The sequence below is a fragment of the Lissotriton helveticus genome, chromosome 5_1 (genome assembly GCF_964261635.1).
Source record: "Lissotriton helveticus chromosome 5_1, aLisHel1.1, whole genome shotgun sequence".
Lineage (NCBI taxonomy): Eukaryota > Metazoa > Chordata > Amphibia > Caudata > Salamandridae > Lissotriton > Lissotriton helveticus.
The window spans coordinates 1,647,433,908-1,647,456,269 of record NC_136065.1 but is presented as its reverse complement, the minus strand read 5'-3'; the positions used below and the strand labels follow the sequence as shown (position 1 = coordinate 1,647,456,269).

At 44.3% G+C, this 22,362-nt stretch overlaps 23 non-coding genes across 23 annotated transcripts; 7 read left to right on the top strand and 16 right to left on the bottom strand.

Moving 5' to 3' along the window:
• Nucleotides 1–468: 468 nt before the first annotated feature.
• TRNAT-UGU (transfer RNA threonine (anticodon UGU)) lies at nucleotides 469–540 on the bottom strand. Its single transcript has one exon. It is a non-coding gene; the product is annotated as a tRNA-Thr (tRNA).
• Nucleotides 541–1,656: 1,116 nt separating this feature from the next.
• TRNAS-GCU (transfer RNA serine (anticodon GCU)) lies at nucleotides 1,657–1,738 on the bottom strand. Its single transcript has one exon. It is a non-coding gene; the product is annotated as a tRNA-Ser (tRNA).
• A 292-nt stretch (nucleotides 1,739–2,030) lies between these two features.
• Nucleotides 2,031–2,125, top strand: TRNAI-UAU (transfer RNA isoleucine (anticodon UAU)). Its single transcript has 2 exons — nucleotides 2,031–2,068; nucleotides 2,090–2,125. It is a non-coding gene; the product is annotated as a tRNA-Ile (tRNA).
• Nucleotides 2,126–3,279: 1,154 nt separating this feature from the next.
• On the bottom strand, nucleotides 3,280–3,351 carry TRNAT-UGU (transfer RNA threonine (anticodon UGU)). Its single transcript has one exon. It is a non-coding gene; the product is annotated as a tRNA-Thr (tRNA).
• A 1,116-nt stretch (nucleotides 3,352–4,467) lies between these two features.
• On the bottom strand, nucleotides 4,468–4,549 carry TRNAS-GCU (transfer RNA serine (anticodon GCU)). Its single transcript has one exon. It is a non-coding gene; the product is annotated as a tRNA-Ser (tRNA).
• A 292-nt stretch (nucleotides 4,550–4,841) lies between these two features.
• On the top strand, nucleotides 4,842–4,936 carry TRNAI-UAU (transfer RNA isoleucine (anticodon UAU)). Its single transcript has 2 exons — nucleotides 4,842–4,879; nucleotides 4,901–4,936. It is a non-coding gene; the product is annotated as a tRNA-Ile (tRNA).
• A 1,155-nt stretch (nucleotides 4,937–6,091) lies between these two features.
• TRNAT-UGU (transfer RNA threonine (anticodon UGU)) lies at nucleotides 6,092–6,163 on the bottom strand. Its single transcript has one exon. It is a non-coding gene; the product is annotated as a tRNA-Thr (tRNA).
• Nucleotides 6,164–7,279: 1,116 nt separating this feature from the next.
• Nucleotides 7,280–7,361, bottom strand: TRNAS-GCU (transfer RNA serine (anticodon GCU)). Its single transcript has one exon. It is a non-coding gene; the product is annotated as a tRNA-Ser (tRNA).
• Nucleotides 7,362–7,653: 292 nt separating this feature from the next.
• TRNAI-UAU (transfer RNA isoleucine (anticodon UAU)) lies at nucleotides 7,654–7,748 on the top strand. The gene is made up of 2 exons: nucleotides 7,654–7,691; nucleotides 7,713–7,748. It is a non-coding gene; the product is annotated as a tRNA-Ile (tRNA).
• Nucleotides 7,749–8,902: 1,154 nt separating this feature from the next.
• On the bottom strand, nucleotides 8,903–8,974 carry TRNAT-UGU (transfer RNA threonine (anticodon UGU)). The gene has a single exon. It is a non-coding gene; the product is annotated as a tRNA-Thr (tRNA).
• Nucleotides 8,975–10,090: 1,116 nt separating this feature from the next.
• Nucleotides 10,091–10,172, bottom strand: TRNAS-GCU (transfer RNA serine (anticodon GCU)). Its single transcript has one exon. It is a non-coding gene; the product is annotated as a tRNA-Ser (tRNA).
• A 292-nt stretch (nucleotides 10,173–10,464) lies between these two features.
• Nucleotides 10,465–10,559, top strand: TRNAI-UAU (transfer RNA isoleucine (anticodon UAU)). The gene is made up of 2 exons: nucleotides 10,465–10,502; nucleotides 10,524–10,559. It is a non-coding gene; the product is annotated as a tRNA-Ile (tRNA).
• A 1,169-nt stretch (nucleotides 10,560–11,728) lies between these two features.
• Nucleotides 11,729–11,800, bottom strand: TRNAT-UGU (transfer RNA threonine (anticodon UGU)). The gene has a single exon. It is a non-coding gene; the product is annotated as a tRNA-Thr (tRNA).
• A 1,116-nt stretch (nucleotides 11,801–12,916) lies between these two features.
• TRNAS-GCU (transfer RNA serine (anticodon GCU)) lies at nucleotides 12,917–12,998 on the bottom strand. Its single transcript has one exon. It is a non-coding gene; the product is annotated as a tRNA-Ser (tRNA).
• A 292-nt stretch (nucleotides 12,999–13,290) lies between these two features.
• On the top strand, nucleotides 13,291–13,385 carry TRNAI-UAU (transfer RNA isoleucine (anticodon UAU)). The gene is made up of 2 exons: nucleotides 13,291–13,328; nucleotides 13,350–13,385. It is a non-coding gene; the product is annotated as a tRNA-Ile (tRNA).
• Nucleotides 13,386–14,539: 1,154 nt separating this feature from the next.
• TRNAT-UGU (transfer RNA threonine (anticodon UGU)) lies at nucleotides 14,540–14,611 on the bottom strand. Its single transcript has one exon. It is a non-coding gene; the product is annotated as a tRNA-Thr (tRNA).
• Nucleotides 14,612–15,727: 1,116 nt separating this feature from the next.
• Nucleotides 15,728–15,809, bottom strand: TRNAS-GCU (transfer RNA serine (anticodon GCU)). The gene has a single exon. It is a non-coding gene; the product is annotated as a tRNA-Ser (tRNA).
• A 292-nt stretch (nucleotides 15,810–16,101) lies between these two features.
• Nucleotides 16,102–16,196, top strand: TRNAI-UAU (transfer RNA isoleucine (anticodon UAU)). The gene is made up of 2 exons: nucleotides 16,102–16,139; nucleotides 16,161–16,196. It is a non-coding gene; the product is annotated as a tRNA-Ile (tRNA).
• A 1,169-nt stretch (nucleotides 16,197–17,365) lies between these two features.
• Nucleotides 17,366–17,437, bottom strand: TRNAT-UGU (transfer RNA threonine (anticodon UGU)). The gene has a single exon. It is a non-coding gene; the product is annotated as a tRNA-Thr (tRNA).
• A 1,116-nt stretch (nucleotides 17,438–18,553) lies between these two features.
• TRNAS-GCU (transfer RNA serine (anticodon GCU)) lies at nucleotides 18,554–18,635 on the bottom strand. The gene has a single exon. It is a non-coding gene; the product is annotated as a tRNA-Ser (tRNA).
• A 292-nt stretch (nucleotides 18,636–18,927) lies between these two features.
• On the top strand, nucleotides 18,928–19,022 carry TRNAI-UAU (transfer RNA isoleucine (anticodon UAU)). Its single transcript has 2 exons — nucleotides 18,928–18,965; nucleotides 18,987–19,022. It is a non-coding gene; the product is annotated as a tRNA-Ile (tRNA).
• Nucleotides 19,023–20,166: 1,144 nt separating this feature from the next.
• TRNAT-UGU (transfer RNA threonine (anticodon UGU)) lies at nucleotides 20,167–20,238 on the bottom strand. The gene has a single exon. It is a non-coding gene; the product is annotated as a tRNA-Thr (tRNA).
• A 1,116-nt stretch (nucleotides 20,239–21,354) lies between these two features.
• On the bottom strand, nucleotides 21,355–21,436 carry TRNAS-GCU (transfer RNA serine (anticodon GCU)). Its single transcript has one exon. It is a non-coding gene; the product is annotated as a tRNA-Ser (tRNA).
• Between the last annotated feature and the right edge of the window lie 926 nt (nucleotides 21,437–22,362).

Genomic DNA, 22,362 nt, shown 5'->3' with positions numbered 1-22,362 from the left:
ACAGCAGGAGAGTCGGATATTTATGGTTAGTGGGGGTGGGGTTTTGAAGATTAACCTCATTTGACTAAGAGCCGGGGCATCTGGGAGGAAAAGTATTTTAAGGGGGATGAAGTTCACATCTCCTTGGTGAAATTTCTAGATCCTTATTTCATCCTTTCTGTGGATGCAGACTCAGTCGGAACAGAGGTCATAGTCCTTGCTCTGACTTTCAAAGGAACTTCAAATATGCATGGCTTATTTGGCTTTGCCCGGCAGGGCTTGCCCGGCGGGGTGAGAATGGCGTTTGTCAGGCGTTCGTCAGGCGATCGGAAGGGGTGAGGCGATAGTTTATGGTTCAATGGTTTTCATGAAGTCTTCTTGATACGATAAAAGCAGGAAAGGGAAGCTTGTCAATAAGCAAACTTAAGACAAGGTGTGATTCCTAGAAAGAATGACTTGGAAACAACATACAGAAACTCACATATAAAAAGGCCCTGATGAGGCTTGAACTCATGACCCCTGGTTTACAAGACCAGTGCTCTGCCACTGAGCTACAAGGCCAGCCTGCTTGCAGTATGTAAATCGCTTCGTGTATTCTTACTGCGGTATGAAGATATCTATGATTTTGAGACTCTGTATGGAAATGCAGTTGCATTTGAATGTCTACATGCGTGCACAAATTGAAGAGCATGCTTAAGACACTTTTCTTGGAAGTAGGAAAAACTCCATTTTGATTTGAGAACATAAGAGTATTCACATTTATGACCATACTGATAGCTCTAGTTAGTATGTCCACAATCAGTGACAGATAGAGAACTCACTTATTAGAAGTGATCTGTCTCTGTGGGGCAGACATATGTCAACAGTCATACACTTGAGATGGCTGAAACTTTAGGAGTAAGAGCTGCTTTCTTATCAGTCTATCTATCCAAACTGGTTAGAAGTAACCCTGGGCATCCGAATCGGCTACGCCCACGGAGTAGGCGTAGTGTTGCCTTCTACGCAATTTGCGTAGACAGCGTAGCCGGCAACACTACGCCCATGCCGTGTGCGTAGCCGATTCGGCCGCCACCCGCCTCCCTCCCGCCCTCCCCTACATACATTATTTAAGCAACTAACCTTAATAAAACAATTTTTAAAGCACTTACCATGTCCGGGGCTCTTCCGGGGCTCCCTCTTGGAATAGCGTCCCTTCCTGGATACCAATGCGCATGCGCGGCCTCCCGCGCATGCGCATTGGTATCCAGGACGACGCTATTCCAAGATGGAGCCCCGGACGAGCCCCGGACACGGTAAGTGCTTTAAAATTGTTTTATTAAGGGTAGTTGCTTAAATAATGTATGTAGGGGAGAGCGGGAGGGAGGTGCGTAGTGGGGCTACACGGAGTGCGGGAGTGGGCGTAGCTTCTCGGCCACTCCGTGTAGCTCCGCGGAGCCCCACTACGCCCACTACGACCAGGGTTAGTTAGAAGGCCAGGAGTGAGGGAAAGGCAATCCTCTGGACACTTCATGAAAGATCTAATTTCAATTAAGCACAAAACACTTCCCTTAATTTGACATAATTGCCAAAATGGAATAGTCAGTTGGGCCCTTCTAGTGGATTATGGCTGTGTCTTGAAAGAGAGTGTAATTGTACTACGAGACATGCCCACCTTCAAAAGAGTGTCTGATGGCGTTCCGACGAAGGTGGGATTCGAACCCATGCGTGCAGAGCACAATGGATTAGCAGTCCATCGCCTTAACCACTCGGCCACCTCGTCTGCCTTAGGTGACTATGTTTCATTTTTTAGGAAATTCTTACGATGTGCTAATTACAAATAATCATAAGTTTCTCCTAGACTGTGTCAGAACTGGCAAATATATGTGGTGTTCAATAGACAGAGCACATGATATAGCAGAATTATCAAATCTGTTCCATTAGGACTGTAGTTTTTAAAAGTCATGATAACATGCTAGCATGTGAGTCGATCTTGCACAGTGAATAAGGGAGCAGTGCCAGTATCTACTTGGTCAGCTCTAGATGGCTCAACTGGGGAGGTATGAGAACAGTGAGCTCCAGTGGCGCAATCGGTTAGCGCGCGGTACTTATACAGCAGTACTTGCATTGAGGCATGCCGAGGTTGTGAGTTCGAGCCTCACCTGGAGCAGCTTACTGGTTTTTCATAAACCATTTCACTAAAAGTAAAGAATAAACTCAGGGGAAAGATGGCCCTTGCTAGAGAGTTTTTACTTCTTTTCAGGATCTGCGTGTCCGACTCTTCCAGGTGCAAATATCACAATCCTATTCGATGCTCCTTATAAACATTCCATGATGTGCCGTCTTGCATAGCATGCAAACACCACATCAGTGCATTTAAAAATACATTTGTAGAATAATAAATATGATGAAAACATTGTTGTCACGGGATAACCATATACTGAGGAGCTGCAAACAGTGCTGTATCAGCTACTTACAATAAAATTTAACTGAAAGACATATCAAAAGAAGAGCGTCATCATATTAATGTTTCTAGTCAGCATAAGAGTTGCACCATAGCAGCTTATGGTGCTTTCTGCTCAGATTGTGCCTCCAATCCCACATTGATTTTTTTTATTCTTTGCAGTTTAAAAAACAATTCATGCTCAAAGTTAACTTTTTAAAACCATTTAACCTAATATATTTATTTCTCTAACTTGTGAATGTGGTCCATGTTCTCTTTTCCTCATCCCCATCACGATACTCCTTTTCCCGAAATCATGTTCACTTCTTTATCCAGCCCACCCATCCAAGGTCACCAAATCTATGAAGCGATTCTGCTTTTTCTCACATTCTCTCTATGTACAAGATACCTTGTATCATTTGAATGGACAGCAGGAGAGTCGGATATTTATGGTTAGTGGGGGTGGGGTTTTGAAGATTAACCTCATTTGACTAAGAGCCGGGGCATCTGGGAGGAAAAGTATTTTAAGGGGGATGAAGTTCACATCTCCTTGGTGAAATTTCTAGATCCTTATTTCATCCTTTCTGTGGATGCAGACTCAGTCGGAACAGAGGTCATAGTCCTCGCTCTGACTTTCAAAGGAACTTCAAATATGCATGGCTTATTTGGCTTTGCCCGGCGGGGTGAGAATGGCGTTTGTCAGACGTTCGTCAGGCGATCGGAAGGGGTGAGGCGATAGTTTATGGTTCAATGGTTTTCATGAAGTCTTCTTGATACGATGAAAGCAGGAAAGGGAAGCTTGTCAATAAGCAAACTTAAGACAAGGTGTGATTCCTAGAAAGAATGACTTGGAAACAACATACAGAAACTCACACATAAAAAGGCCCTGATGAGGCTTGAACTCATGACCCCTGGTTTACAAGACCAGTGCTCTGCCACTGAGCTACAAGGCCAGCCTGCCTGCAGTATGTAAATCGCTTCATGTATTCTTACTGCGGTATGAAGATATCTATGATTTTGAGACTCTGTATGGAAATGCAGTTGCATTTGAATGTCTACATGCGTGCACAAATTGAAGAGCATGCTTAAGACACTTTTCTTGGAAGTAGGAAAAACTCCATTTTGATTTGAGAACATAAGAGTATTCACATTTATGACCATACTGATAGCTCTAGTTAGTATGTCCACAATCAGTGACAGATAGAGAACTCACTTATTAGAAGTGTTCTGTCTCTGTGGGGCAGACATATGTCAACAGTCATACACTTGAGATGGCTGAAACTTTAGGAGTAAGAGCTGCTTTCTTATCAGTCTATCTATCCAAACTGGTTAGAAGTAACCCTGGGCGTCCGAATCGGCTACGCCCACGGAGTAGGCGTAGTGTTGCCTTCTACGCATTTTGCGTAGACAGCGTAGCCGGCAACACTACGCCCACTCCGTGTGCGTAGCCGATTCGGCCGCCACCCGCCTCCCTCCCGCCCTCCCCTACATACATTATTTAAGCAACTAACCTTAATAAAACAATTTTTAAAGCACTTACCATGTCCGGGGCTCTTCCGGGGCTCCCTCTTGGAATAGCGTCCCTTCCTGGATACCAATGCGCATGCGCGGCCTCCCGCGCATGCGCATTGGTATCCAGGACGACGCTATTCCAAGATGGAGCCCCGGACGAGCCCCGGACACGGTAAGTGCTTTAAAATTGTTTTATTAAGGGTAGTTGCTTAAATAATGTATGTAGGGGAGAGCGGGAGGGAGGTGCGTAGTGGGGCTGCGCGGAGTGCGGGAGTGGGCGTAGCTTCTCGCCCACTCCGCGTAGCTCCGCGGAGCCCCACTACGCCCACTACGACCAGGGTTAGTTAGAAGGCCAGGAGTGAGGGAAAGGCAATCCTCTGGACACTTCATGAAAGATCTAATTTCAATTAAGCACAAAACACTTCCCTTAATTTGACATAATTGCCAAAATGGAATAGTCAGTTGGGCCCTTCTAGTGGATTATGGCTGTGTCTTGAAAGAGAGTGTAATTGTACTACGAGACATGCCCACCTTCAAAAGAGTGTCTAATGGCGTTCCGACGAAGGTGGGATTCGAACCCACGCGTGCAGAGCACAACGGATTAGCAGTCCATCGCCTTAACCACTCGGCCACCTCGTCTGCCTTAGGTGACTATGTTTCATTTTTTAGGAAATTCTTACGATGTGCTAATTACAAATAATCATAAGTTTCTCCTAGACTGTGTCAGAACTGGCAAATATATGTGGTGTTCAATAGACAGAGCACATGATATAGCAGAATTATCAAATCTGTTCCATTAGGACTGTAGTTTTTAATAGTCATGATAACATGCTAGCATGTGAGTCGATCTTGCACAGTGAATAAGGGAGCAGTGCCAGTATCTACTTGGTCAGCTCTAGATGGCTCAACTGGGGAGGTATGAGAACAGTGAGCTCCAGTGGCGCAATCGGTTAGCGCGCGGTACTTATACAGCAGTACTTGCATTGAGGCATGCCGAGGTTGTGAGTTCGAGCCTCACCTGGAGCAGCTTACTGGTTTTTCATAAACCATTTCACTAAAAGTAAAGAATAAACTCAGGGGAAAGACGGCCCTTGCTAGAGAGTTTTTACTTCTTTTCAGGATCTGCGTGTCCGACTCTTCCAGGTGCAAATATCACAATCCTATTCGATGCTCCTTATAAACATTCCATGATGTGCCGTCTTGCATAGCATGCAAACACCACATCAGTGCATTTAAAAATACATTTGTAGAATAATAAATATGATGAAAACATTGTTGTCACGGGATAACCATATACTGAGGAGCTGCAAACAGTGCTGTATCAGCTACTTACAATAACATTTAACTGAAAGACATATGAAAAGAAGAGCGTCATCATATTAATGTTTCTAGTCAACATAAGAGTTGCACCATAGCAGCTTATGGTGCTTTCTGCTCAGATTGTGCCTCCAATCCCACATTGATTTTTTTTATTCTTTGCAGTTTAAAAAAATAATTCATGCTCAAAGTTAACTTTTTAAAACCATTCAACCTAATATATTTATTTCTCTAACTTGTGAATGTGGTCCATGTTCTCTTTTCCTCATCCCCATCACGATACTCCTTTTCCCGAAATCAGGTTCACTTCTTTATCCAGCCCACCCATCCAAGGTCACCAAATCTATGAAGCGATTCTGCTTTTTCTCACATTCTCTCTATGTACAAGATACCTTGTATCATTTGAATGGACAGCAGGAGAGTCGGATATTTATGGTTAGTGGGGGTGGGGTTTTGAAGATTAACCTCATTTGACTAAGAGCCGGGGCATCTGGGAGGAAAAGTATTTTAAGGGGGATGAAGTTCACATCTCCTTGGTGAAATTTCTAGATCCTTATTTCATCCTTTCTGTGGATGCAGACTCAGTCGGAACAGAGGTCATAGTCCTTGCTCTGACTTTCAAAGGAACTTCAAATATGCATGGCTTATTTGGCTTTGCCCGGCGGGGTGAGAATGGCGTTTGTCAGGCGTTCGTCAGGCGATCGGAAGGGGTGAGGCGATAGTTTATGGTTCAATGGTTTTCATGAAGTCTTCTTGATACGATGAAAGCAGGAAAGGGAAGCTTGTCAATAAGCAAACTTAAGACAAGGTGTGATTCCTAGAAAGAATGACTTGGAAACAACATACAGAAACTCACATATAAAAAGGCCCTGATGAGGCTTGAACTCATGACCCCTGGTTTACAAGACCAGTGCTCTGCCACTGAGCTACAAGGCCAGCCTGCTTGCAGTATGTAAATCGCTTCGTGTATTCTTACTGCGGTATGAAGATATCTATGATTTTGAGACTCTGTATGGAAATGCAGTTGCATTTGAATGTCTACATGCGTGCACAAATTGAAGAGCATGCTTAAGACACTTTTCTTGGAAGTAGGAAAAACTCCATTTTGATTTGAGAACATAAGAGTATTCACATTTATGACCATACTGATAGCTCTAGTTAGTATGTCCACAATCAGTGACAGATAGAGAACTCACTTATTAGAAGTGATCTGTCTCTGTGGGGCAGACATATGTCAACAGTCATACACTTGAGATGGCTGAAACTTTAGGAGTAAGAGCTGCTTTCTTATCAGTCTATCTATCCAAACTGGTTAGAAGTAACCCTGGGCATCCGAATCGGCTACGCCCACGGAGTAGGCGTAGTGTTGCCTTCTACGCAATTTGCGTAGACAGCGTAGCCGGCAACACTACGCCCACGCCGTGTGCGTAGCCGATTCGGCCGCCACCCGCCTCCCTCCCGCCCTCCCCTACATACATTATTTAAGCAACTAACCTTAATAAAACAATTTTTAAAGCACTTACCATGTCCGGGGCTCTTCCGGGGCTCCCTCTTGGAATAGCGTCCCTTCCTGGATACCAATGCGCATGCGCGGCCTCCCGCGCATGCGCATTGGTATCCAGGACGACGCTATTCCAAGATGGAGCCCCGGACGAGCCCCGGACACGGTAAGTGCTTTAAAATTGTTTTATTAAGGGTAGTTGCTTAAATAATGTATGTAGGGGAGAGCGGGAGGGAGGTGCGTAGTGGGGCTACACGGAGTGCGGGAGTGGGCGTAGCTTCTCGGCCACTCCGTGTAGCTCCGCGGAGCCCCACTACGCCCACTACGACCAGGGTTAGTTAGAAGGCCAGGAGTGAGGGAAAGGCAATCCTCTGGACACTTCATGAAAGATCTAATTTCAATTAAGCACAAAACACTTCCCTTAATTTGACATAATTGCCAAAATGGAATAGTCAGTTGGGCCCTTCTAGTGGATTATGGCTGTGTCTTGAAAGAGAGTGTAATTGTACTACGAGACATGCCCACCTTCAAAAGAGTGTCTGATGGCGTTCTGACGAAGGTGGGATTCGAACCCATGCGTGCAGAGCACAATGGATTAGCAGTCCATCGCCTTAACCACTCGGCCACCTCGTCCGCCTTAGGTGACTATGTTTCATTTTTTAGGAAATTCTTACGATGTGCTAATTACAAATAATCATAAGTTTCTCCTAGACTGTGTCAGAACTGGCAAATATATGTGGTGTTCAATAGACAGAGCACATGATATAGCAGAATTATCAAATCTGTTCCATTAGGACTGTAGTTTTTAATAGTCATGATAACATGCTAGCATGTGAGTCGATCTTGCACAGTGAATAAGGGAGCAGTGCCAGTATCTACTTGGTCAGCTCTAGATGGCTCAACTGGGGAGGTATGAGAACAGTGAGCTCCAGTGGCGCAATCGGTTAGCGTGCGGTACTTATACAGCAGTACTTGCATTGAGGCATGCCGAGGTTGTGAGTTCGAGCCTCACCTGGAGCAGCTTACTGGTTTTTCATAAACCATTTCACTAAAAGTAAAGAATAAACTCAGGGGAAAGATGGCCCTTGCTAGAGAGTTTTTACTTCTTTTCAGGATCTGCGTGTCCGACTCTTCCAGGTGCAAATATCACAATCCTATTCGATGCTCCTTATAAACATTCCATGATGTGCCGTCTTGCATAGCATGCAAACACCACATCAGTGCATTTAAAAATACATTTGTAGAATAATAAATATGATGAAAACATTGTTGTCACGGGATAACCATATACTGAGGAGCTGCAAACAGTGCTGTATCAGCTACTTACAATAAAATTTAACTGAAAGACATATCAAAAGAAGAGCGTCATCATATTAATGTTTCTAGTCAGCATAAGAGTTGCACCATAGCAGCTTATGGTGCTTTCTGCTCAGATTGTGCCTCCAATCCCACATTGATTTTTTTTATTCTTTGCAGTTTAAAAAACAATTCATGCTCAAAGTTAACTTTTTAAAACCATTCAACCTAATATATTTATTTCTCTAACTTGTGAATGTGGTCCATGTTCTCTTTTCCTCATCCCCATCACGATACTCCTTTTCCCGAAATCATGTTCACTTCTTTATCCAGCCCACCCATCCAAGGTCACCAAATCTATGAAGCGATTCTGCTTTTTCTCACATTCTCTCTATGTACAAGATACCTTGTATCATTTGAATGGACAGCAGGAGAGTCGGATATTTATGGTTAGTGGGGGTGGGGTTTTGAAGATTAACCTCATTTGACTAAGAGCCGGGGCATCTGGGAGGAAAAGTATTTTAAGGGGGATGAAGTTCACATCTCCTTGGTGAAATTTCTAGATCCTTATTTCATCCTTTCTGTGGATGCAGACTCAGTCGGAACAGAGGTCATAGTCCTCGCTCTGACTTTCAAAGGAACTTCAAATATGCATGGCTTATTTGGCTTTGCCCGGCGGGGTGAGAATGGCGTTTGTCAGACGTTCGTCAGGCGATCGGAAGGGGTGAGGCGATAGTTTATGGTTCAATGGTTTTCATGAAGTCTTCTTGATACGATGAAAGCAGGAAAGGGAAGCTTGTCAATAAGCAAACTTAAGACAAGGTGTGATTCCTAGAAAGAATGACTTGGAAACAACATACAGAAACTCACACATAAAAAGGCCCTGATGAGGCTTGAACTCATGACCCCTGGTTTACAAGACCAGTGCTCTGCCACTGAGCTACAAGGCCAGCCTGCCTGCAGTATGTAAATCGCTTCATGTATTCTTACTGCGGTATGAAGATATCTATGATTTTGAGACTCTGTATGGAAATGCAGTTGCATTTGAATGTCTACATGCGTGCACAAATTGAAGAGCATGCTTAAGACACTTTTCTTGGAAGTAGGAAAAACTCCATTTTGATTTGAGAACATAAGAGTATTCACATTTATGACCATACTGATAGCTCTAGTTAGTATGTCCACAATCAGTGACAGATAGAGAACTCACTTATTAGAAGTGTTCTGTCTCTGTGGGGCAGACATATGTCAACAGTCATACACTTGAGATGGCTGAAACTTTAGGAGTAAGAGCTGCTTTCTTATCAGTCTATCTATCCAAACTGGTTAGAAGTAACCCTGGGCGTCCGAATCGGCTACGCCCACGGAGTAGGCGTAGTGTTGCCTTCTACGCATTTTGCGTAGACAGCGTAGCCGGCAACACTACGCCCACTCCGTGTGCGTAGCCGATTCGGCCGCCACCCGCCTCCCTCCCGCCCTCCCCTACATACATTATTTAAGCAACTAACCTTAATAAAACAATTTTTAAAGCACTTACCATGTCCGGGGCTCTTCCGGGGCTCCCTCTTGGAATAGCGTCCCTTCCTGGATACCAATGCGCATGCGCGGCCTCCCGCGCATGCGCATTGGTATCCAGGACGACGCTATTCCAAGATGGAGCCCCGGACGAGCCCCGGACACGGTAAGTGCTTTAAAATTGTTTTATTAAGGGTAGTTGCTTAAATAATGTATGTAGGGGAGAGCGGGAGGGAGGTGCGTAGTGGGGCTGCGCGGAGTGCGGGAGTGGGCGTAGCTTCTCGCCCACTCCGCGTAGCTCCGCGGAGCCCCACTACGCCCACTACGACCAGGGTTAGTTAGAAGGCCAGGAGTGAGGGAAAGGCAATCCTCTGGACACTTCATGAAAGATCTAATTTCAATTAAGCACAAAACACTTCCCTTAATTTGACATAATTGCCAAAATGGAATAGTCAGTTGGGCCCTTCTAGTGGATTATGGCTGTGTCTTGAAAGAGAGTGTAATTGTACTACGAGACATGCCCACCTTCAAAAGAGTGTCTAATGGCGTTCCGACAAAGGTGGGATTCGAACCCACGCGTGCAGAGCACAACGGATTAGCAGTCCATCGCCTTAACCACTCGGCCACCTCGTCTGCCTTAGGTGACTATGTTTCATTTTTTAGGAAATTCTTACGATGTGCTAATTACAAATAATCATAAGTTTCTCCTAGACTGTGTCAGAACTGGCAAATATATGTGGTGTTCAATCGACAGAGCACATGATATAGCAGAATTATCAAATCTGTTCCATTAGGACTGTAGTTTTTAATAGTCATGATAACATGCTAGCATGTGAGTCGATCTTGCACAGTGAATAAGGGAGCAGTGCCAGTATCTACTTGGTCAGCTCTAGATGGCTCAACTGGGGAGGTATGAGAACAGTGAGCTCCAGTGGCGCAATCGGTTAGCGCGCGGTACTTATACAGCAGTACTTGCATTGAGGCATGCCGAGGTTGTGAGTTCGAACCTCACCTGGAGCAGCTTACTGGTTTTTCATAAACCATTTCACTAAAAGTAAAGAATAAACTCAGGGGAAAGACGGCCCTTGCTAGAGAGTTTTTACTTCTTTTCAGGATCTGCGTGTCCGACTCTTCCAGGTGCAAATATCACAATCCTATTCGATGCTCCTTATAAACATTCCATGATGTGCCGTCTTGCATAGCATGCAAACACCACATCAGTGCATTAAAAAATACATTTGTAGAATAATAAATATGATGAAAACATTGTTGTCACGGGATAACCATATACTGAGGAGCTGCAAACAGTGCTGTATCAGCTACTTACAATAACATTTAACTGAAAGACATATCAAAAGAAGAGCGTCATCATATTAATGTTTCTAGTCAGCATAAGAGTTGCACCATAGCAGCTTATGGTGCTTTCTGCTCAGATTGTGCCTCCAATCCCACATTGATTTTTTTTATTCTTTGCAGTTTAAAAAAACAATTCATGCTCAAAGTTAACTTTTTAAAACCATTCAACCTAATATATTTATTTCTCTAACTTGTGAATGTGGTCCATGTTCTCTTTTCCTCATCCCCATCACGATACTCCTTTTCCCGAAATCAGGTTCACTTCTTTATCCAGCCCACCCATCCAAGGTCACCAAATCTATGAAGCGATTCTGCTTTTTCTCACATTCTCTCTATGTACAAGATACCTTGTATCATTTGAATGGACAGCAGGAGAGTCGGATATTTATGGTTAGTGGGGGTGGGGTTTTGAAGATTAACCTCATTTGACTAAGAGCCGGGGCATCTGGGAGGAAAAGTATTTTAAGGGGGATGAAGTTCACATCTCCTTGGTGAAATTTCTAGATCCTTATTTCATCCTTTCTGTGGATGCAGACTCAGTCGGAACAGAGGTCATAGTCCTCGCTCTGACTTTCAAAGGAACTTCAAATATGCATGGCTTATTTGGCTTTGCCCGGCAGGGCTTGCCCGGCGGGGTGAGAATGGCGTTTGTCAGGCGTTCGTCAGGCGATCGGAAGGGGTGAGGCGATAGTTTATGGTTCAATGGTTTTCATGAAGTCTTCTTGATACGATGAAAGCAGGAAAGGGAAGCTTGTCAATAAGCAAACTTAAGACAAGGTGTGACTCCTAGAAAGAATGACTTGGAAACAACATACAGAAACTCACATATAAAAAGGCCCTGATGAGGCTTGAACTCATGACCCCTGGTTTACAAGACCAGTGCTCTGCCACTGAGCTACAAGGCCAGCCTGCCTGCAGTATGTAAATCGCTTCATGTATTCTTACTGCGGTATGAAGATATCTATGATTTTGAGACTCTGTATGGAAATGCAGTTGCATTTGAATGTCTACATGCGTGCACAAATTGAAGAGCATGCTTAAGACACTTTTCTTGGAAGTAGGAAAAACTCCATTTTGATTTGAGAACATAAGAGTATTCACATTTATGACCATACTGATAGCTCTAGTTAGTATGTCCACAATCAGTGACAGATAGAGAACTCACTTATTAGAAGTGATCTGTCTCTGTGGGGCAGACATATGTCAACAGTCATACACTTGAGATGGCTGAAACTTTAGGAGTAAGAGCTGCTTTCTTATCAGTCTATCTATCCAAACTGGTTAGAAGTAACCCTGGGCGTCCGAATCGGCTACGCCCACGGAGTAGGCGTAGTGTTGCCTTCTACGCATTTTGCGTAGACAGCGTAGCCGGCAACACTACGCCCACTCCGTGTGCGTAGCCGATTCGGCCGCCACCCGCCTCCCTCCCGCCCTCCCCTACATACATTATTTAAGCAACTAACCTTAATAAAACAATTTTTAAAGCACTTACCATGTCCGGGGCTCTTCCGGGGCTCCCTCTTGGAATAGCGTCCCTTCCTGGATACCAATGCGCATGCGCGGCCTCCCGCGCATGCGCATTGGTATCCAGGACGACGCTATTCCAAGATGGAGCCCCGGACGAGCCCCGGACACGGTAAGTGCTTTAAAATTGTTTTATTAAGGGTAGTTGCTTAAATAATGTATGTAGGGGAGAGCGGGAGGGAGGTGCGTAGTGGGGCTACGCGGAGTGCGGGAGTGGGCGTAGCTTCTCGCCCACTCCGCGTAGCTCCGCGGAGCCCCACTACGCCCACTACGACCAGGGTTAGTTAGAAGGCCAGGAGTGAGGGAAAGGCAATCCTCTGGACACTTCATGAAAGATCTAATTTCAATTAAGCACAAAACACTTCCCTTAATTTGACATAATTGCCAAAATGGAATAGTCAGTTGGGCCCTTCTAGTGGATTATGGCTGTGTCTTGAAAGAGAGTGTAATTGTACTACGAGACATGCCCACCTTCAAAAGAGTGTCTAATGGCGTTCCGACGAAGGTGGGATTCGAACCCACGCGTGCAGAGCACAACGGATTAGCAGTCCATCGCCTTAACCACTCGGCCACCTCGTCTGCCTTAGGTGACTATGTTTCATTTTTTAGGAAATTCTTACGATGTGCTAATTACAAATAATCATAAGTTTCTCCTAGACTGTGTCAGAACTGGCAAATATATGTGGTGTTCAATAGACAGAGCACATGATATAGCAGAATTATCAAATCTGTTCCATTAGGACTGTAGTTTTTAATAGTCATGATAACATGCTAGCATGTGAGTCGATCTTGCACAGTGAATAAGGGAGCAGTGCCAGTATCTACTTGGTCAGCTCTAGATGGCTCAACTGGGGAGGTATGAGAACAGTGAGCTCCAGTGGCGCAATCGGTTAGCGCGCGGTACTTATACAGCAGTACTTGCATTGAGGCATGCCGAGGTTGTGAGTTCGAGCCTCACCTGGAGCAGCTTACTGGTTTTTCATAAACCATTTCACTAAAAGTAAAGAATAAACTCAGGGGAAAGATGGCCCTTGCTAGAGAGTTTTTACTTCTTTTCAGGATCTGCGTGTCCGACTCTTCCAGGTGCAAATATCACAATCCTATTCGATGCTCCTTATAAACATTCCATGATGTGCCGTCTTGCATAGCATGCAAACACCACATCAGTGCATTTAAAAATACATTTGTAGAATAATAAATATGATGAAAACATTGTTGTCACGGGATAACCATATACTGAGGAGCTGCAAACAGTGCTGTATCAGCTACTTACAATAAAATTTAACTGAAAGACATATCAAAAGAAGAGCGTCATCATATTAATGTTTCTAGTCAGCATAAGAGTTGCACCATAGCAGCTTATGGTGCTTTCTGCTCAGATTGTGCCTCCAATCCCACATTGATTTTTTTTATTCTTTGCAGTTTAAAAAACAATTCATGCTCAAAGTTAACTTTTTAAAACCATTCAACCTAATATATTTATTTCTCTAACTTGTGAATGTGGTCCATGTTCTCTTTTCCTCATCCCCATCACGATACTCCTTTTCCCGAAATCATGTTCACTTCTTTATCCAGCCCACCCATCCAAGGTCACCAAATCTATGAAGCGATTCTGCTTTTTCTCACATTCTCTCTATGTACAAGATACCTTGTATCATTTGAATGGACAGCAGGAGAGTCGGATATTTATGGTTAGTGGGGGTGGGGTTTTGAAGATTAACCTCATTTGACTAAGAGCCGGGGCATCTGGGAGGAAAAGTATTTTAAGGGGGATGAAGTTCACATCTCCTTGGTGAAATTTCTAGATCCTTATTTCATCCTTTCTGTGGATGCAGACTCAGTCGGAACAGAGGTCATAGTCCTCGCTCTGACTTTCAAAGGAACTTCAAATATGCATGGCTTATTTGGCTTTGCCCGGCGGGGTGAGAATGGCGTTTGTCAGACGTTCGTCAGGCGATCGGAAGGGGTGAGGCGATAGTTTATGGTTCAATGGTTTTCATGAAGTCTTCTTGATACGATGAAAGCAGGAAAGGGAAGCTTGTCAATAAGCAAACTTAAGACAAGGTGTGATTCCTAGAAAGAATGACTTGGAAACAACATACAGAAACTCACACATAAAAAGGCCCTGATGAGGCTTGAACTCATGACCCCTGGTTTACAAGACCAGTGCTCTGCCACTGAGCTACAAGGCCAGCCTGCCTGCAGTATGTAAATCGCTTCATGTATTCTTACTGCGGTATGAAGATATCTATGATTTTGAGACTCTGTATGGAAATGCAGTTGCATTTGAATGTCTACATGCGTGCACAAATTGAAGAGCATGCTTAAGACACTTTTCTTGGAAGTAGGAAAAACTCCATTTTGATTTGAGAACATAAGAGTATTCACATTTATGACCATACTGATAGCTCTAGTTAGTATGTCCACAATCAGTGACAGATAGAGAACTCACTTATTAGAAGTGTTCTGTCTCTGTGGGGCAGACATATGTCAACAGTCATACACTTGAGATGGCTGAAACTTTAGGAGTAAGAGCTGCTTTCTTATCAGTCTATCTATCCAAACTGGTTAGAAGTAACCCTGGGCGTCCGAATCGGCTACGCCCAAGGAGTAGGCGTAGTGTTGCCTTCTACGCATTTTGCGTAGACAGCGTAGCCGGCAACACTACGCCCACTCCGTGTGCGTAGCCGATTCGGCCGCCACCCGCCTCCCTCCCGCCCTCCCCTACATACATTATTTAAGCAACTAACCTTAATAAAACAATTTTTAAAGCACTTACCATGTCCGGGGCTCTTCCGGGGCTCCCTCTTGGAATAGCGTCCCTTCCTGGATACCAATGCGCATGCGCGGCCTCCCGCGCATGCGCATTGGTATCCAGGACGACGCTATTCCAAGATGGAGCCCCGGACGAGCCCCGGACACGGTAAGTGCTTTAAAATTGTTTTATTAAGGGTAGTTGCTTAAATAATGTATGTAGGGGAGAGCGGGAGGGAGGTGCGTAGTGGGGCTGCGCGGAGTGCGGGAGTGGGCGTAGCTTCTCGCCCACTCCGCGTAGCTCCGCGGAGCCCCACTACGCCCACTACGACCAGGGTTAGTTAGAAGGCCAGGAGTGAGGGAAAGGCAATCCTCTGGACACTTCATGAAAGATCTAATTTCAATTAAGCACAAAACACTTCCCTTAATTTGACATAATTGCCAAAATGGAATAGTCAGTTGGGCCCTTCTAGTGGATTATGGCTGTGTCTTGAAAGAGAGTGTAATTGTACTACGAGACATGCCCACCTTCAAAAGAGTGTCTAATGGCGTTCCGACGAAGGTGGGATTCGAACCCACGCGTGCAGAGCACAACGGATTAGCAGTCCATCGCCTTAACCACTCGGCCACCTCGTCTGCCTTAGGTGACTATGTTTCATTTTTTAGGAAATTCTTACGATGTGCTAATTACAAATAATCATAAGTTTCTCCTAGACTGTGTCAGAACTGGCAAATATATGTGGTGTTCAATAGACAGAGCACATGATATAGCAGAATTATCAAATCTGTTCCATTAGGACTGTAGTTTTTAATAGTCATGATAACATGCTAGCATGTGAGTCGATCTTGCACAGTGAATAAGGGAGCAGTGCCAGTATCTACTTGGTCAGCTCTAGATGGCTCAACTGGGGAGGTATGAGAACAGTGAGCTCCAGTGGCGCAATCGGTTAGCGCGCGGTACTTATACAGCAGTACTTGCATTGAGGCATGCCGAGGTTGTGAGTTCGAGCCTCACCTGGAGCAGCTTACTGGTTTTTCATAAACCATTTCACTAAAAGTAAAGAATAAACTCAGGGGAAAGACGGCCCTTGCTAGAGAGTTTTTACTTCTTTTCAGGATCTGCGTGTCCGACTCTTCCAGGTGCAAATATCACAATCCTATTCGATGCTCCTTATAAACATTCCATGATGTGCCGTCTTGCATAGCATGCAAACACCACATCAGTGCATTTAAAAATACATTTGTAGAATAATAAATATGATGAAAACATTGTTGTCACGGGATAACCATATACTGAGGAGCTGCAAACAGTGCTGTATCAGCTACTTACAATAACATTTAACTGAAAGACATATCAAAAGAAGAGCGTCATCATATTAATGTTTCTAGTCAGCATAAGAGTTGCACCATAGCAGCTTATGGTGCTTTCTGCTCAGATTGTGCCTCCAATCCCACATTGATTTTTTTTATTCTTTGCAGTTTAAAAAAACAATTCATGCTCAAAGTTAACTTTTTAAAACCATTCAACCTAATATATTTATTTCTCTAACTTGTGAATGTGGTCCATGTTCTCTTTTCCTCATCCCCATCACGATACTCCTTTTCCCGAAATCAGGTTTACTTCTTTATCCAGCCCACCCATCCAAGGTCACCAAATCTATGAAGCGATTCTGCTTTTTCTCACATTCTCTCTATGTACAAGATACCTTGTATCATTTGAATGGACAGCAGGAGAGTCGGATATTTATGGTTAGTGGGGGTGGGGTTTTGAAGATTAACCTCATTTGACTAAGAGCCGGGGCATCTGGGAGGAAAAGTATTTTAAGGGGGATGAAGTTCACATCTCCTTGGTGAAATTTCTAGATCCTTATTTCATCCTTTCTGTGGATGCAGACTCAGTCGGAACAGAGGTCATAGTCCTCGCTCTGACTTTCAAAGGAACTTCAAATATGCATGGCTTATTTGGCTTTGCCCGGCAGGGCTTGCCCGGCGGGGTGAGAATGGCGTTTGTCAGGCGTTCGTCAGGCGATCGGAAGGGGTGAGGCGATAGTTTATGGTTCAATGGTTTTCATGAAGTCTTCTTGATACGATGAAAGCAGGAAAGGGAAGCTTGTCAATAAGCAAACTTAAGACAAGGTGTGACTCCTAGAAAGAATGACTTGGAAACAACATACAGAAACTCACATATAAAAAGGCCCTGATGAGGCTTGAACTCATGACCCCTGGTTTACAAGACCAGTGCTCTGCCACTGAGCTACAAGGCCAGCCTGCCTGCAGTATGTAAATCGCTTCATGTATTCTTACTGCGGTATGAAGATATCTATGATTTTGAGACTCTGTATGGAAATGCAGTTGCATTTGAATGTCTACATGCGTGCACAAATTGAAGAGCATGCTTAAGACACTTTTCTTGGAAGTAGGAAAAACTCCATTTTGATTTGAGAACATAAGAGTATTCACATTTATGACCATACTGATAGCTCTAGTTAGTATGTCCACAATCAGTGACAGATAGAGAACTCACTTATTAGAAGTGATCTGTCTCTGTGGGGCAGACATATGTCAACAGTCATACACTTGAGATGGCTGAAACTTTAGGAGTAAGAGCTGCTTTCTTATCAGTCTATCTATCCAAACTGGTTAGAAGTAACCCTGGGCGTCCGAATCGGCTACGCCCACGGAGTAGGCGTAGTGTTGCCTTCTACGCATTTTGCGTAGACAGCGTAGCCGGCAACACTACGCCCACTCCGTGTGCGTAGCCGATTCGGCCGCCACCCGCCTCCCTCCCGCCCTCCCCTACATACATTATTTAAGCAACTAACCTTAATAAAACAATTTTTAAAGCACTTACCATGTCCGGGGCTCTTCCGGGGCTCCCTCTTGGAATAGCGTCCCTTCCTGGATACCAATGCGCATGCGCGGCCTCCCGCGCATGCGCATTGGTATCCAGGACGACGCTATTCCAAGATGGAGCCCCGGACGAGCCCCGGACACGGTAAGTGCTTTAAAATTGTTTTATTAAGGGTAGTTGCTTAAATAATGTATGTAGGGGAGAGCGGGAGGGAGGTGCGTAGTGGGGCTACGCGGAGTGCGGGAGTGGGCGTAGCTTCTCGCCCACTCCGCGTAGCTCCGCGGAGCCCCACTACGCCCACTACGACCAGGGTTAGTTAGAAGGCCAGGAGTGAGGGAAAGGCAATCCTCTGGACACTTCATGAAAGATCTAATTTCAATTAAGCACAAAACACTTCCCTTAATTTGACATAATTGCCAAAATGGAATAGTCAGTTGGGCCCTTCTAGTGGATTATGGCTGTGTCTTGAAAGAGAGTGTAATTGTACTACGAGACATGCCCACCTTCAAAAGAGTGTCTAATGGCGTTCCGACGAAGGTGGGATTCGAACCCACGCGTGCAGAGCACAACGGATTAGCAGTCCATCGCCTTAACCACTCGGCCACCTCGTCTGCCTTAGGTGACTATGTTTCATTTTTTAGGAAATTCTTACGATGTGCTAATTACAAATAATCATAAGTTTCTCCTAGACTGTGTCAGAACTGGCAAATATATGTGGTGTTCAATAGACAGAGCACATGATATAGCAGAATTATCAAATCTGTTCCATTAGGACTGTAGTTTTTAATAGTCATGATAACATGCTAGCATGTGAGTCGATCTTGCACAGTGAATAAGGGAGCAGTGCCAGTATCTACTTGGTCAGCTCTAGATGGCTCAACTGGGGAGGTATGAGAACAGTGAGCTCCAGTGGCGCAATCGGTTAGCGCGCGGTACTTATACAGCAGTACTTGCATTGAGGCATGCCGAGGTTGTGAGTTCGAGCCTCACCTGGAGCAGCTTACTGGTTTTTCATAAACCATTTCACTAAAAGTAAAGAATAAACTCAGGGGAAAGACGGCCCTTGCTAGAGAGTTTTTACTTCTTTTCAGGATCTGCGTGTCCGACTCTTCCAGGTGCAAATATCACAATCCTATTCGATGCTCCTTATAAACATTCCATGATGTGCCGTCTTGCATAGCATGCAAACACCACATCAGTGCATTTAAAAATACATTTGTAGAATAATAAATATGATGAAAACATTGTTGTCACGGGATAACCATATACTGAGGAGCTGCAAACAGTGCTGTATCAGCTACTTACAATAACATTTAACTGAAAGACATATCAAAAGAAGAGCGTCATCATATTAATGTTTCTAGTCAGCATAAGAGTTGCACCATAGCAGCTTATGGTGCTTTCTGCTCAGATTGTGCCTCCAATCCCACATTGATTTTTTTTATTCTTTGCAGTTTAAAAAAACAATTCATGCTCAAAGTTAACTTTTTAAAACCATTCAACCTAATATATTTATTTCTCTAACTTGTGAATGTGGTCCATGTTCTCTTTTCCTCATCCCCATCACGATACTCCTTTTCCCGAAATCAGGTTCACTTCTTTATCCAGCCCACCCATCCAAGGTCACCAAATCTATGAAGCGATTCTGCTTTTTCTCACATTCTCTCTATGTACAAGATACCTTGTATCATTTGAATGGACAGCAGGAGAGTCGGATATTTATGGTTAGTGGGGGTGGGGTTTTGAAGATTAACCTCATTTGACTAAGAGCCGGGGCATCTGGGAGGAAAAGTATTTTAAGGGGGATGAAGTTCACATCTCCTTGGTGAAATTTCTAGATCCTTATTTCATCCTTTCTGTGGATGCAGACTCAGTCGGAACAGAGGTCATAGTCCTCGCTCTGACTTTCAAAGGAACTTCAAATATGCATGGCTTATTTGGCTTTGCCCGGCGGGGTGAGAATGGCGTTTGTCAGGCGATCGGAAGGGGTGAGGCGATAGTTTATGGTTCAATGGTTTTCATGAAGTCTTCTTGATACGATGAAAGCAGGAAAGGGAAGCTTGTCAATAAGCAAACTTAAGACAAGGTGTGACTCCTAGAAAGAATGACTTGGAAACAACATTCAGAAACTCACATATAAAAAGGCCCTGATGAGGCTTGAACTCATGACCCCTGGTTTACAAGACCAGTGCTCTGCCACTGAGCTACAAGGCCAGCCTGCCTGCAGTATGTAAATCGCTTCATGTATTCTTACTGCGGTATGAAGATATCTATGATTTTGAGACTCTGTATGGAAATGCAGTTGCATTTGAATGTCTACATGCGTGCACAAATTGAAGAGCATGCTTAAGACACTTTTCTTGGAAGTAGGAAAAACTCCATTTTGATTTGAGAACATAAGAGTATTCACATTTATGACCATACTGATAGCTCTAGTTAGTATGTCCACAATCAGTGACAGATAGAGAACTCACTTATTAGAAGTGATCTGTCTCTGTGGGGCAGACATATGTCAACAGTCATACACTTGAGATGGCTGAAACTTTAGGAGTCAGAGCTGCTTTCTTATCAGTCTATCTATCCAAACTGGTTAGAAGTAACCCTGGGCGTCCGAATCGGCTACGCCCACGGAGTAGGCGTAGTGTTGCCTTCTACGCATTTTGCGTAGACAGCGTAGCCGGCAACACTACGCCCACTCCGTGTGCGTAGCCGATTCGGCCGCCACCCGCCTCCCTCCCGCCCTCCCCTACATACATTATTTAAGCAACTAACCTTAATAAAACAATTTTTAAAGCACTTACCATGTCCGGGGCTCTTCCGGGGCTCCCTCTTGGAATAGCGTCCCTTCCTGGATACCAATGCGCATGCGCCGCCTCCCGCGCATGCGCATTGGTATCCAGGACGACGCTATTCCAAGAGGGAGCCCCGGACGAGCTCCGGACACGGTAAGTGCTTTAAAATTGTTTTATTAAGGGTAGTTGCTTAAATAATGTATGTAGGGGAGAGCGGGAGGGAGGTGCGTAGTGGGGCTACGCGGAGTGCGGGAGTGGGCGTAGCTTCTCGCCCACTCCGCGTAGCTCCGCGGAGCCCCACTACGCCCACTACGACCAGGGTTAGTTAGAAGGCCAGGAGTGAGGGAAAGGCAATCCTCTGGACACTTCATGAAAGATCTAATTTCAATTAAGCACAAAACACTTCCCTTAATTTGACATAATTGCCAAAATGGAATAGTCAGTTGGGCCCTTCTAGTGGATTATGGCTGTGTCTTGAAAGAGAGTGTAATTGTACTACGAGACATGCCCACCTTCAAAAGAGTGTCTGATGGCGTTCCGACGAAGGTGGGATTCGAACCCACGCGTGCAGAGCACAATGGATTAGCAGTCCATCGCCTTAACCACTCGGCCACCTCGTCTGCCTTAGGTGACTATGTTTCATTTTTTAGGAAATTCTTACGATGTGCTAATTACAAATAATCATAAGTTTCTCCTAGACTGTGTCAGAACTGGCAAATATATGTGGTGTTCAATAGACAGAGCACATGATATAGCAGAATTATCAAATCTGTTCCATTAGGACTGTAGTTTTTAATAGTCATGATAACATGCTAGCATGTGAGTCGATCTTGCACAGTGAATAAGGGAGCAGTGCCAGTATCTACTTGGTCAGATCTAGATGGCTCAACTGGGGAGGTATGAGAACAGTGAGCTCCAGTGGCGCAATCGGTTAGCGCGCGGTACTTATACAGCAGTACTTGCATTGAGGCATGCCGAGGTTGTGAGTTTGAGCAGCTTACTGGTTTTTCATAAACCATTTCACTAAAATTAAAGATTAAACTCAGGGGAAAGACGGCCCTTGCTAGAGAGTTTTTACTTCTTTTCAGAATCTGCGTGTCCGACTCTTCCAGGTGCAAATATCACAATCCTATTCGATGCTCCTTATAAACATTCCATGATGTGCCGTCTTGCATAGCATGCAAACACCACATCAGTGCATTTAAAAATACATTTGTAGAATAATAAATATGATGAAAACATTGTTGTCACGGGATAACCATATACTGAGGAGCTGCAAACAGTGCTGTATCAGCTACTTACAATAAAATTTAACTGAAAGACATATCAAAAGAAGAGCGTCATCATATTAATGTTTCTAGTCAGCATAAGAGTTGCACCATAGCAGCTTATGGTGCTTTCTGCTCAGATTGTGCCTCCAATCCCACATTGATTTTTTTTATTCTTTGCAGTTTAAAAAAACAATTCATGCTCAAAGTTAACTTTTTAAAACCATTCAACCTAATATATTTATTTCTCTAACTTGTGATTGTGGTCCATGTTCTCT